A 12390-nucleotide genomic window follows, 5' to 3' on the forward strand; every position below is an offset into this window, starting at 1 on the left:
TACTTCTCTCTATTATTGTGTTTTGAGATCTGTAAAAAGGATAGTTCACAGGAGACATTGAACAGAAATGTCAATGATAATGAGAAATGTCAATGTAAATGAGAAACACATTGTATGACATAAGCTTTCCACTTAGCTTCTTGTTTTGTGAGAAATAACCTCCAACTTAAATAGTTGTTATTAAACGCAACTGTTAGGGATGAATTACTACATACATTCTGGTTATTAGTGCTCAAGAAATATGATACATGATGCAAATGCATTTCCTAAGACTATGGCTTCTGAACCAATATTTTCACTGTACTATACAATATAATTTACTACCAGCAAAGGACAGTTACAGAATGTTCAGTAACTTGCTCATGCACAGTTGTCCTTATCAGCAACCACAAGCAAGACAAAATTTGTATAGCCTATTTTAGTGGCTTCAAGTTAAGAATATATATCTTCAACAGTTATTCTCATTCTTGCAATTATTTCTCCATACTTCACTCTAAAACCTAAATTAACAGGAAGGCTAAAAACACAGTAGAATGTTCTTGCCTATTGTTAAATACTATATAATTATTAATAAATACAAATATATATTCTTATTCCCCTCATGGGTCAATGAGGAGCTTGATAAAATGTCTAGATGATTTTTGTTGTTTCATTGTGTACAATTCTTAAAAAGTGTTATAATTTCCGTCCTGCTAACAAACATGGATATTTTATATAATTTAATGTGTTCAAATACCTAAGTATTACAGCTATCTTTTTCCTTTATTATTATCATTTATTACAATTTATTCAATTGTTATCCCTGCTCTGACCCCCTCTTTGTCTCTTCCCAATCCCACCCTCACTCTTCCTTCCCTCCCTCTCTCCCATAGTCCTCTGATTGGGGAGGTCCTACCCCCCTTCTAATGACCCTAGCCTGTCAGGTCTCATCAGGACTGGTTACATTATCTTCCTGTAGCCTGGTAAGGCTGCTCCCCACTCAGGGGGAGGTGATCAGAGAGCTAGCCACTGAGTTCATGTCAAAGACAGTTCCTGTTCCCCTTACTAGGATACCCATTTTGAGACTGAGTCTATGAGCTATCATTTTTATTAATATTCTTACATATCAAATCAATTCAGATTCAACAAACATTTTATAATTACTCTGTATTTGCAAGATTTATACCTTTTATAAATATCACATTCATTCTTCGCTGTATTTGAACAAAAAGAACACTTTCATGTCTTTCAGGTGAAGAACATATTAATGTAAAAATTAAGAATACCTATTTCTCTATAAATTTACTTTATATAAAATCTACCAAAACTTTTGAGAGAAATCAAGGAATGTATGTACATGGGAGGGGTTGGAAAGAAGAATGGAAAAGGAGGAGTAATATAGCTAATTTTTAAAAATAAAGAAGAATAAAAAAATCATGTAGCAAAGGATCCTGTTAAAAGTTGCTGATTTTCTTATGAGGTGAGACAGAATTGCCTCCCTGATTTGTAAGTTCACTGCAATATAGAAATGCCAGGTACATGTGAAAAGCATAAATGAAAAAAAAAACATATCTATGTGAGCTTGATGGCACCTACTGGACACGGGTTTTTCTGCATGGGCTATAGTTTAGTTACTTTTCTATAGCTGTAATTCAAAGCAAGCTGTAGGGGAAAGGGCTTATTTAGATTACACTTCCAAATTGCAGTTTATTATTGAAGGAAGTCTTGGTAGGAACTCAAGCAGAGCAGGAACCTGGAAGCAGGAGCTGATGCAAAGGACATCATGGGGTGCTGCTTACAGTTTTACTGCTTATGGCTTGCTCAGCTTGATTTCTTATAGAACCCAAAACCACCAGCCCAGCAGTGGCACTACCCACAATGAGCTTTGACTTTCCTCATAAACCATTAATTATGAAAATTCCCTACATTGAGATCTAATTGAGACTTTTCACAGTTGAGGTTCCCCCTCCTTTTGGATGACTTTAGCTCATGCCAAGTTGATATAGAACTACCTAGATCAGGCAGCTAAGGTTATTTCATGTTCTTCCTGAGCAGGGCCTACAATGAGGGCTAAACTTGCTAAGTTTTTAGTGGTTCATTATGTGCTTTCTTCACCTGCTGTAATAATTTGATGAAAATGATTAGACATCTCATGAGTTTTCTGGGGATGAATTAGTAATGTATGTTAACAGAAAAGTTATGACCTGAAAGTAAAAATGTTCAGCTGACTTTTTTTTACACCTTATAGGAATTCACTGAATACCCGATGTATCTATTTCTACTTATCATTCTGTCATTTGTAAAGTAGTGAAGCATAGTGTGCTATTTTATACAGAGTGAATAAAATGAGTACAGAAGCAGGTTTGACATATTATATTATTTGTGACCCAATCAGTAGAAATGTAAATGAATAAAAGTACACTTAAATACACTCTTGGGAGTTTTTTTTCTTTTTTTATTCTTTATTAATTACACTTTATTCACTTTGTATCCCCCCTGTGGATACAATCCCTCCTCCTGTCCCAATCCCTCCTTTCCTCCACCCTCTACATGCATATCCCTCCCCAAGTCCACTGATAGGGGAGGTCTTCTTCTTCTTTTTTTTTTTTTTTTTGAATTTTATTTTTTCTTATCAGTTACATTTTATTAACTCTGTATCCCAGCTGTGTCCTGATCCCTCATTCACTCCCAGTCCCTCCCTCCCTCTCTCATCTCCACCGTGCCCCTTTCCAAGTCCACTGATAGGGGGGAACCTCCTCCCCATTCATCTGATCCTGTTTTATCAGGTATCTTCAGGACTGGCTGCAAAGCCCTCCTCTGTGGCCTAACAGGACTGCTCCTCCCTTCGGGGGTGGGGAGGCCAAAGAGCCAGTCATTGAGTTCCTGTTAGAAATAGTCCTTGTTCCCCTCACTTTGGGAAACCAATTGGTTACTGAGCTACCACAGGCTACATCTGAGTGGAGGTTCTAGGTTATATCCATACATGGTCCTTGGTTGAATGTCAGTCTCAGAAAAGACCCTGTGCCCAGATATATTTGGTCCTTGTGGAGCTCCTATCCTTTCCATATCAGACTAACTCCCAATCTTTCTTATGATTCCCTGTACTCTGCCAAAGGTTTGGTCATGAGTCTTTGCTTTGAAAACACTGCTAGTTAGAGTCTTTCAGATGCCTTCAGTAGACTCCTGTCATACGTTCAATGCACATCCCATCTGTCTTTCTAAACGAGGATTGATCATCTTACCCCATGTCCGCTCTCTTGATTGTCTTTTTTAGGTGTATAGATTCATTATGTTTATCATATCTTATAGGTCTATATAAGTGAGTATATACCGTGTTTGTCTTTCCCCTTCTGGGGTATTTCACTCAGAATGATCATTTCTAGATCTCACCATATTTCTACACAATGGAATACTACTCAGCAATCAAAAAGGAGGAAATCATGAAATTTGCAGGCAAATGGTGGGAGGTCTTCTTTTCCTTCCTTCTTATCCTAGTCAATTAGGTCTCATCAGGAGTGGCTGCATTGTCTTCTTCTGTGGTCTGATAATGTTTCTTCCCCCTCAGGGGGAGGTAATTAAAGAGCAGGCCAACTAGTTCATGTCAGAGACAGTCCCTGTTCCTATTACAATGGAACCCACTTGGATACTGAACTGCCATGGGCTATATCTGTGCAGGGGTCTTAGGTTATCTCCATGCATAGTCCTTGGTTGGAGTATCAGTCTCAGGAAAGACCCCTGTGCTCAGATTTTTTTTGGTTCTGTTGCTCTCCTTATGGAGTTCCTGTCCTCTCCAGATCTTACTGTTTCCCACTTCTTTCATAAGATTCCCTGAACTCTGCCCAAAGGTTGGCCTTAAGTCTCAGCATCTGCATTGATAGTCTGCAGGGCAGAGCCTTTCAGAGGTTCTCTGTGTCAGGCTCCTGACTCGTTCCCTCTTTTCTCCTTCTTCTGATGTCTATCCTCTTTGCCTTTCTTGATAGGAATTGAGCATTGTAGCAAGAGTCCTCCCTCTTGATTAGTTTTTTAAACTGTAAAACTATATATATGATATATATATATATGCTATATATATGCTATATATTATATGCTAATGTAGTACAATCATTTGATTTCTTCATAATGGTGAAATGAAATTCCTTGTAGTTGACTGTAACAACGATTTTTGTATTGCTATTACAGAAAAAATTATTACTTACAAGATGATTCATGATTGCATATTTGCCTGTCTACATATGCATATTTAGGGAGGCACCAGATGCCTACAATGTTTGGGGGCCGGGTAATTGCAAGGTGATGCCTTGTTGATTTTATGACTTAGGGGTGAGTATGAAATTCACAGAAAATGAAACTGTATAACAATTAATGGATGGCTGAGCTGCTCTTTGCTTTCAGCATTGATCATGTGTGCCATTGAAGTGAGAAAGTCCCTAGGCTGCACTAAGTACAGGAAGTTAACTTCTTGTAACTATTCAATTCTATTATCTTAAAGTTAGTGACAAAAAAAAAAAACTCCTTATACACACTACTGAAAGAATACAGATTTATACTGAATACTGAAAGAATATTATAAGAATACTGAAAGAATATTTTATGTATGAGGTTTTGTGTGTGTAAATTTAGGTACATATATTCGTATCTGTCATATAATAAATAAATAATAAAATAAAATAATATATTGTTTTGCATACCTTATTTAATTACTGAAGTTGATAATGCTTATACTGTGTGGTTAGAAATATAATATAGACATTGGTAGCCAGAATTACATATTGTAGAAAAAAATCATTACCTTTAAATTTGCTATAATCTATCATTTCAAGACATAGCCTAGATATAGCAGGAGTTCTATGACAAACAGGAATATATGTGAATAAATTTTTTTGTGATCTCATGATGTTATTTGAAATCTATTTACCTCACATGTATAAACACACACACACACACACATGCACATGCATGTACACAAACACGCAAACACACACATACACACAGCAGAATTAACAGTCGTGCATTGTCAGTAGTGCTCTATAGACACAGGGGTTAAATATTGTGAGAATAAGCTTCCTGAGACCTTGTCTATTGTTTTGCTTACTGAGGGTGGGCACTAGGGCACCTTCATGTTACGGTGAGGACTTTCCCTTAAGAGACCATGACCCCTGCCATTCTTCCCCATCTGGTTCTGACCTTAGGAGAATTCGCTTCAGAATCTCCACTAATAGTGGAATGATGTAAAATAAGTGAAAGAAGTGGGTAACAGGCATTCCTTATCAGCTTAGGATGCAGTGTTGTAAAGGTCACTCTAATGAGGCCGTCTTCCATGGTCAGTAACAGCAAGAGGCCAAGGGACAGTCCCAAGGATCATAGTAGAAGGATTCATTTTTATAAACTGATATTAAGGTCATCATTGAGATAAATGTAAATGAAATGAAAATAAAATGAAGAGGGGCCTTGAGAAAATAACTTTGCTGAAATTGGCTATTGATTAGATAGCCAAAATGACAAGAAGCAGCCTCTAGTGTTATTTGAACTCAATGTTATTACGTTTGTAACATCTCTGAAAATGTTAAACTTTTTATAATATGAGGTTTTTCTAAATAGAAAATGGATGTTACCATGTTCAGATATGGAAATGATAGAACTAAAGATACAGCTCAGTCAGTTATTGACAGCATTTATTTCTATTTCCTACTCACTGGTTGGGTTCCCCACATTCACATGATAGTTCAGAACCACCCTGAACTCTAGTTACAGGGTACTCAAGGCTCCCCTCTGACCTCTGTGGCTACAGAATATGCTCATGGAGTACAAACATGCATGTAGGCAAAACACATGCACATAAAGTAAAATAAATCTTAAAAAACTATAATATTTAGAAATAGCTAATAAGTTATGAAAATACCTATACTGTTTTTTTGTTTTGTTTTGTTTTTTCTTTTTTTAACTTTTATTAATTACACTTTATTCATTTTGTATTCCCCCATAAGCCCCTCCCTCCTCCCCTCCCGGTCCCACCCTTCCCCCAGGCCCCCTTCCCCCCCCCCCTTTCTGCATGCATGCCCCTCCCTAAGTCCACTGATAGGGGAGGTCCTCCTCTCCTTCTTTCTGATCTTAGTCTATCAGTTCTCATCAGAAGTGGCTGCATTGTAAGGGTTCTAGGTTATCTCCATGAATAGTCCTTGGTTGGAGTATGAGTCTCTGGGAAGTTCCCTGTGTTCAAATTTTCATGTTCTGTTGCTCTCCTTGTGGAGTTCCTGTCCTCTCTAGGTCTTACTATTTCCCACTTCTTACATAAAATTCTATTCACTCTGTCAGTTAGCCATCAGGCTCAGCATCTGCTTTCACAGTCTGCATGGCAGAGGCTTTCAGAAGCCCTCTGTGGCAGGTTCCGAGGTTGTTTCCTGTTTTCTTCTTCTGGGTTTCAGAGGCCCTCTGTAGCAGGTTCCTAGGTTGTTTCCTGTTTTCTTCTTCTTCTGATGTCCATCTTCTTTGCCTTTCAGGATGGGGATTGAACATTTTAGTTAGGGTCCTCTCTTTTGCTTAGTATGTTTAGATGTACAGATTTTAGTGGGTTTATTCTATGTTGTATGTTTATATGAGTGAGTATATACCGTTTGTGTCTTTTTGCTTCTGGGACAACTCACTCAGGATGATCCTTTCCAGGTCCCACCATTACTGTTTTTAAAATATTAGTTTAGTTATTATTATACTTATTTTATGTCCACTGTTTTATACTTCACAGGAATAGCTTTGTATATTTACATATATATATGTATTAAAATTTTCAAATGCTTTCTGATATAAAATGAAGGCAAGAAAAATCTAATACTTGAATTTCCAGTTAAATAATATAGTTTAATATTTAAGAATTATATGTGTATATCTGTGTGTGGGTTTGGGAACATGAATTCAATATTTGCACCAGTCAAAAGAAGGTGTGCATGTTCCTGGAAGAGGAATAAGAAGCAGTTGCGAACTTTGCAATATGAGTGCTGGAAATGAACTCCAAGTCCTCTGCAAGAGTAGTACTAACTCTTACAAAATTACTGAGCCACCTTTCTAGATTCTGAGTTTGCTTTGTGATGAGCCCTGGCTGACGGTGTGTACTGCTCTTCCAGACAACTGCAGGCCAGTGCTGTTTACCACAGTGCTGCCCCACAGCCACCTGTCACTCCAGCTCCAATGTACTCTTCCAGCCTCTGTGAGAACTTACACACATTCAGGGACATACATGCATATACAAATACCAAAACTTTAACATATAGCTTAAGATTAATTTTTAATTGTTCTTCTTATTTCAACTTTATTTTTAATTTTTAAATTATTATTATTATTATTTATCACAATTATTCAATTTGTATCCTGACTATGGCCCCCTCACTTGTTTCCTCCCAATACCACTCTCCCTCCTTTTTCTTCCCCATACCTCTTTTCTTTAGGAGCCCACCACAGATAGCCTCTGAATGACTCTACTGATCAAGGTATCAAAGCAGAGGCTAGACTCATAGCCAAACTTTAGGTAGAGTTCAGAGAATCTCATAAAAAAAGGGGGAGATAAAAAGACCTGGAGGGGACAGGAGTTCCAAAATGAGACCAACAGAGTCAAGAAAAAAACAAAACAAAACAAAAACAACAACGACAAAAAACTAAGCCCTGAGTGCCCTGAAGAGACTAATACCCCAAAGCATGGGGAGGACCTAAAACCCTGGCTTAGATGTAGCCTTACTAATGAGGTTCCTAGTAAGGGGAGGAGGGGCTTTCTCTTGGATGAACTCAATGACAAGCTCTCTGATTGCCTCCTCCTGTGGGATGCAGCCTTGCCAGGCCACAGAGGAAGACACTGTAACCAGTCCTGATGATACCTGATAGGCTAGCGTCAAATAAAAAGGAAGAGGTCCTCCCCTACCGGTGGACTAAGATTAATTTTTAATATTTATATTCGATTAGAATTTAAATTTATAAATTTTTATTATAAACACGTTGAATAATTTTTTCGTTGTCTTTTAGTTGGAACCTGAAGTACTGCCTACAGATGTATATACATACAGACAGAAAAAAAATCTCATATAGGTATTTCTGGATTTCTTCTAAAGCCATTTTGAATATAATGACAATAGAGAGTTCTCTTCTTAAAAAAATAGAAAATAGACAGACAAATTAATAAATGATATATAAAGAAATTATTCATTTTTTAATAAATGAATTTATTTTAGCTGCAGAAGAATCCTTAAATTATGAAGGAGTAGCTGTGGTCCATTAAGAAGCTAAAAAGTGCAATATTCGATATTTTGCTGCTACTAAGAATGAGTATATATTTCAGGTTCCCTAATCAGATAACCCAACCCAGAAATTGAATCTGAAGCTCAGGATGAGCCTTTTAGGCTGTGGGCAAAGCAGTGTTTCTCCTCACATCAATTTCACAAGGGCAGTGACATTGTATTGACAGGCTGCTTCCAATGCCCGTGGAAGTAATATTAGCAGCACACAGTTGCCACAGTGCTTCCCAGGTGCATTGGCAGAAAAGTGTTCACAGAACAGATCTGCATGATTTAGGGGCAGCCTTTGGATACAGGGAATCTAAGAAGATATTAAATGGTTTTCTCACGACTGTTTTAATGAAAAAACAACAACAACAACAACAAAAACTTCCTTGCTAATGAGTTACTTACATTTGGTTTTAAATAAAGAAACCCAAAAGTCTCAAAAGTCACTTTCAGAGGTTATTACAAGCCACACATCACTGGAGAGTGGAGGGGAGCTACAAAGATAACTGCCAGGAATAAGAAAACATGTAACCAGGGAGTACGTAGAACTGAGGCTGTGAGCACAGGACCATATAAAAGACATGAAAAAAATATCATGTTTCATATAACTTCTAAAGATGCTGAACAGAATTAAAAAGCTCATTCCATAAATTAGTGTATGAAAGGAAACAGAACATTGTTCTTTACTTCCGTGGGGAAAACATCTTTTATTATCAACGTCTTTTATTATTTATTACTATAGCTCTGCAATATTTAAAAATGCAATGTGAGTGCAATGGCCATCCTAGCTTAAATAACATTCAATCAACTCAAAAGACCTTCTTATAACTGGGAAGACATAGACTCTACTGAAAAGTGTATCCAGTGATAACTAAGGAAGCATCTGTGTGAACCAATCTTCTGTAGTACTGATTTGCAACCTTCCTTCTGCTGCAATCCTTAAATACAGTCTCTCCCAGTGTATCGACTCCCAATTGTAAAACCGTTCTCATAGCTACTTCATAACTATAATTTTGTGCTATTAGGAATCCTAATCTAATATTTTGGATGTTTGTCAAAGAGGTCTGAACTGCTGCTCTGTAGGAGTGATATGTGGAGGGCCACTATGTGACCAATCAATAGTCAGAAGACATACAAACACTGAGAAGTGTAATAGCAAAAACAGGAGGTATGAAAAAGAAAGTGATTGATTCTTCGCACTATGAGGCCTCAAAACTGAAATATAAATGGTTAATACATGAATACACCAGGTAAGTTTGTGGCAAAGAATAGAATAAAAAAATAAAAATAAAAACTATTTTGGCCAGGCATGAGGCTCATACCTCTAATCCCATCAGCAGGAGGGCAGGAGGAGGATACTCATGAATTTATGTCACCCTGGCCTTCAGAGGTGTTTTCAGGCCAGGTAGGTCCACAGAGCAAGACCCTATCTCAATTCAGAATAAGAAGGATACTGCAATGCCTAGACAATATTGTTTTAATTCAGAAGCATGAGGCAAATCTGGAACATTTCCCCTGAAGTGCTGCAAGCAGACAAAGAAAAAGCTTTCACTACTTACAGCTGAAAATTCAACAGTGTTATAGATTTTTTTAAAAAAAATATGTCTCAAATTCTGCACTGTACAAAGAATGAACTGAATTTATAGGGGAAGTAGGAAAAAAAAGGTTAGGTTGAATAATGGAGAAAATTTGTTGGTACTGGAGAATAGATTCAGATTTTAAACTATGAGAAGCAAAGAATGAAAGCAAAGAGACTGCTTTATCAACTGTAATATGCAAAACTCGGATCGACCAGGTATGTGAATCTGCTGACAAAGACACTCATTCATGACTATGACATACATTAATAAACTTCTCTTACATCAGAACAAAACAGTCCTGTAAGCTCTGTAGGTATATTTCTCTTTTTTTTTTTTCTTTTTTAATTTGACACTCATTTTATTGGCCTCACAATTTTTTACTTTTGTTTTTATATTTAAGTTTATTTTTCATTGATGCATTTTACATTTCCATTGTAGCCCCATCCCTCATCTCATTCTGATCCCACCCTCCTTGCCTCTTCCTCCCCTGTCTGCCTCCCTTAGTCCTCAAAAGTGAGGAGCCCTCTTTCCCTACCAACAGACCCTAATCTAGCAAGTGTCATTAGGACTGGCTCCTTCCTCTCCCTCTGTGTCCTGGTTGTATTTCTATACGTCTTTAGTACACTAAAAGGAATGGTAGTTTCATGAGCAGTAGATATGATTATCTGTTTAGGGAACAGTTCAGGCCCCAGTGGGCATCTACATATATTTACCTCCTCCCATACATGTACACATGAATGCACACAACTAGAAATTGAAATTAAAAATTGAAAAATAGTAAAATCTTTAAGGCCATCAATGTTCTAAATTTGGAATATGTGTGTTTGTGTGCGTAGTCTGTCTATTGGAATCCACCGTTAAGAGAACACTCACGGAGCACACGTGAGTCCCTCAAGAAGGCAGAAGTCGTGCTGCCCGTGAGAGACCATTTATCTCCTCAACCTTCTCATAGTTGGTCCCTAAGATGGCTGAAAAGAAGAGACCGTAGTCCCTTGTTAGATGCTAGTATGGACAGAATAGCTGATGATGGTTATCCCCACCCATCACTCTTGAGACACTGAGGGGAAACTAGAATACCTCTAGTCAGAGAAGTGTGCCCACCTCTCTTTCCCAGAATCCACGTGGTTTATCCGCGATGGCTGTGGCATCGCCTGTGCCTTTGTCACCTGGTTTCTGGTCCTCCATGAGGAGTTTTTAGTCTTCTTTGCCATGCTGATTCTGTACTATGTGTACAGCATCATCAATGGAATTGTGTTCAACCTGCTGGCCTTCTTGGCCCTAGCTTCCTCGTGCCCGCCCTTGCTGATGGTCCCCAGGGCATTGCCCAACGAAAATGCCCCTGAAGAGTTCATCGGGAGCCTTTAGTTGACACCTGGGGAGGTTGTGTACAGGCCCCAAGTGCTGCACACCACTGCAGTGTTTGTAGGCAGCGCATTTGCAAACTGGACCTCCACCGTCCTTGGGCCAACAAGTGTGTCAGTGAGAACAACCAGAGGTCTTTGTTCTATCTACACAGTCCGGGTTTTTCTCATCTACAGTATCTGGATTTGGTTCACAGCACACAAATGGTGGCACTTTCTAGCCTTTTGTTCTTACTGTTCCAGGAGGCTTAATGCCTTCTTCTGGCTTGTATGTGACCCAGACATTCATGTGGTGTATACAGATTATCTGCATCAAATGCTTAGAAAATACATCAGAACATATTTTAAACAAGAAAATTAATTTTCTGTCTGTGATCTCTACTACCACAGTAAGGTTTTCTATGTACACATAATTTAGTCATTTCCTAAGAACAGTATTGCAGTCAGAGACAGTGGACTGTCACCCAAAATCTTACCACAAATTAACAGTGTAACCTCCATGTCTGCTGAAGGCACATTATGATGAAGGCGTTATTACAAAATTGCCTACTGGCACATTTTTAAAGTTAGACTAGATAATTCTTGTGATTTGTGATACAAAAATCATAAACATCTTTTGGATATGTGCCTAGGAGTGGTATAGCTGGATCTTGAGGTAGCACTATTCCTAATTGTCTGAGAAAGTGCCAGATTGATTTCCAAAGTGCTTGTACACGTTTTCATTCCCACCAGCAATGGAGGAAGGTTCCCCTCTCCGCATCTTCTCAAGCATATGTTCTCACTTGAGTTTTTGATCTTAGCCATTCTGATGGGTGTAAGGTGAAATCTCAGGGTCCTTTGCTTTACCATTTTTGTAACAGCTTTATTTGTAATAGCCAGAAGCTGGAAACAACCCAGATGTCCTTCAATTGAGGAATGGATACAGAAATCGTGGTACATTTTCACAATGAAATACTACCCAGCAAATAAAGACAAGGAAATCATGAAATTTGCAGGCAAATGGTGGGAACTGGAAAAGATCATCCTTAGTGAGGTATCCCAGAAACAGAAAGACACAAAGGGTATATACTCATTCATAAATGGTAATTAGACATATAATATAGGATAAAATACTAAAATTTGTACACCTACAGAAACTAATCAAGAAGAAGGACTTTGGGTATTATGCTCAATCCTCATTCAGAAAGGAAAAGAGGATGGACATCAGAA

At 38.0% G+C, this 12390-nt stretch overlaps 1 pseudogene; it reads left to right on the top strand.

Annotated features, from left to right (window-relative positions):
* Positions 1–10843: 10843 nt before the first annotated feature.
* On the top strand, positions 10844–11433 carry LOC110566664 (palmitoyltransferase ZDHHC3-like; annotated as a pseudogene).
* Positions 11434–12390: the final 957 nt, after the last annotated feature.

Source organism: Meriones unguiculatus, chromosome 17, assembly GCF_030254825.1.
Source record: "Meriones unguiculatus strain TT.TT164.6M chromosome 17, Bangor_MerUng_6.1, whole genome shotgun sequence".
NCBI classification, from domain to species: Eukaryota; Metazoa; Chordata; class Mammalia; order Rodentia; family Muridae; genus Meriones; species Meriones unguiculatus.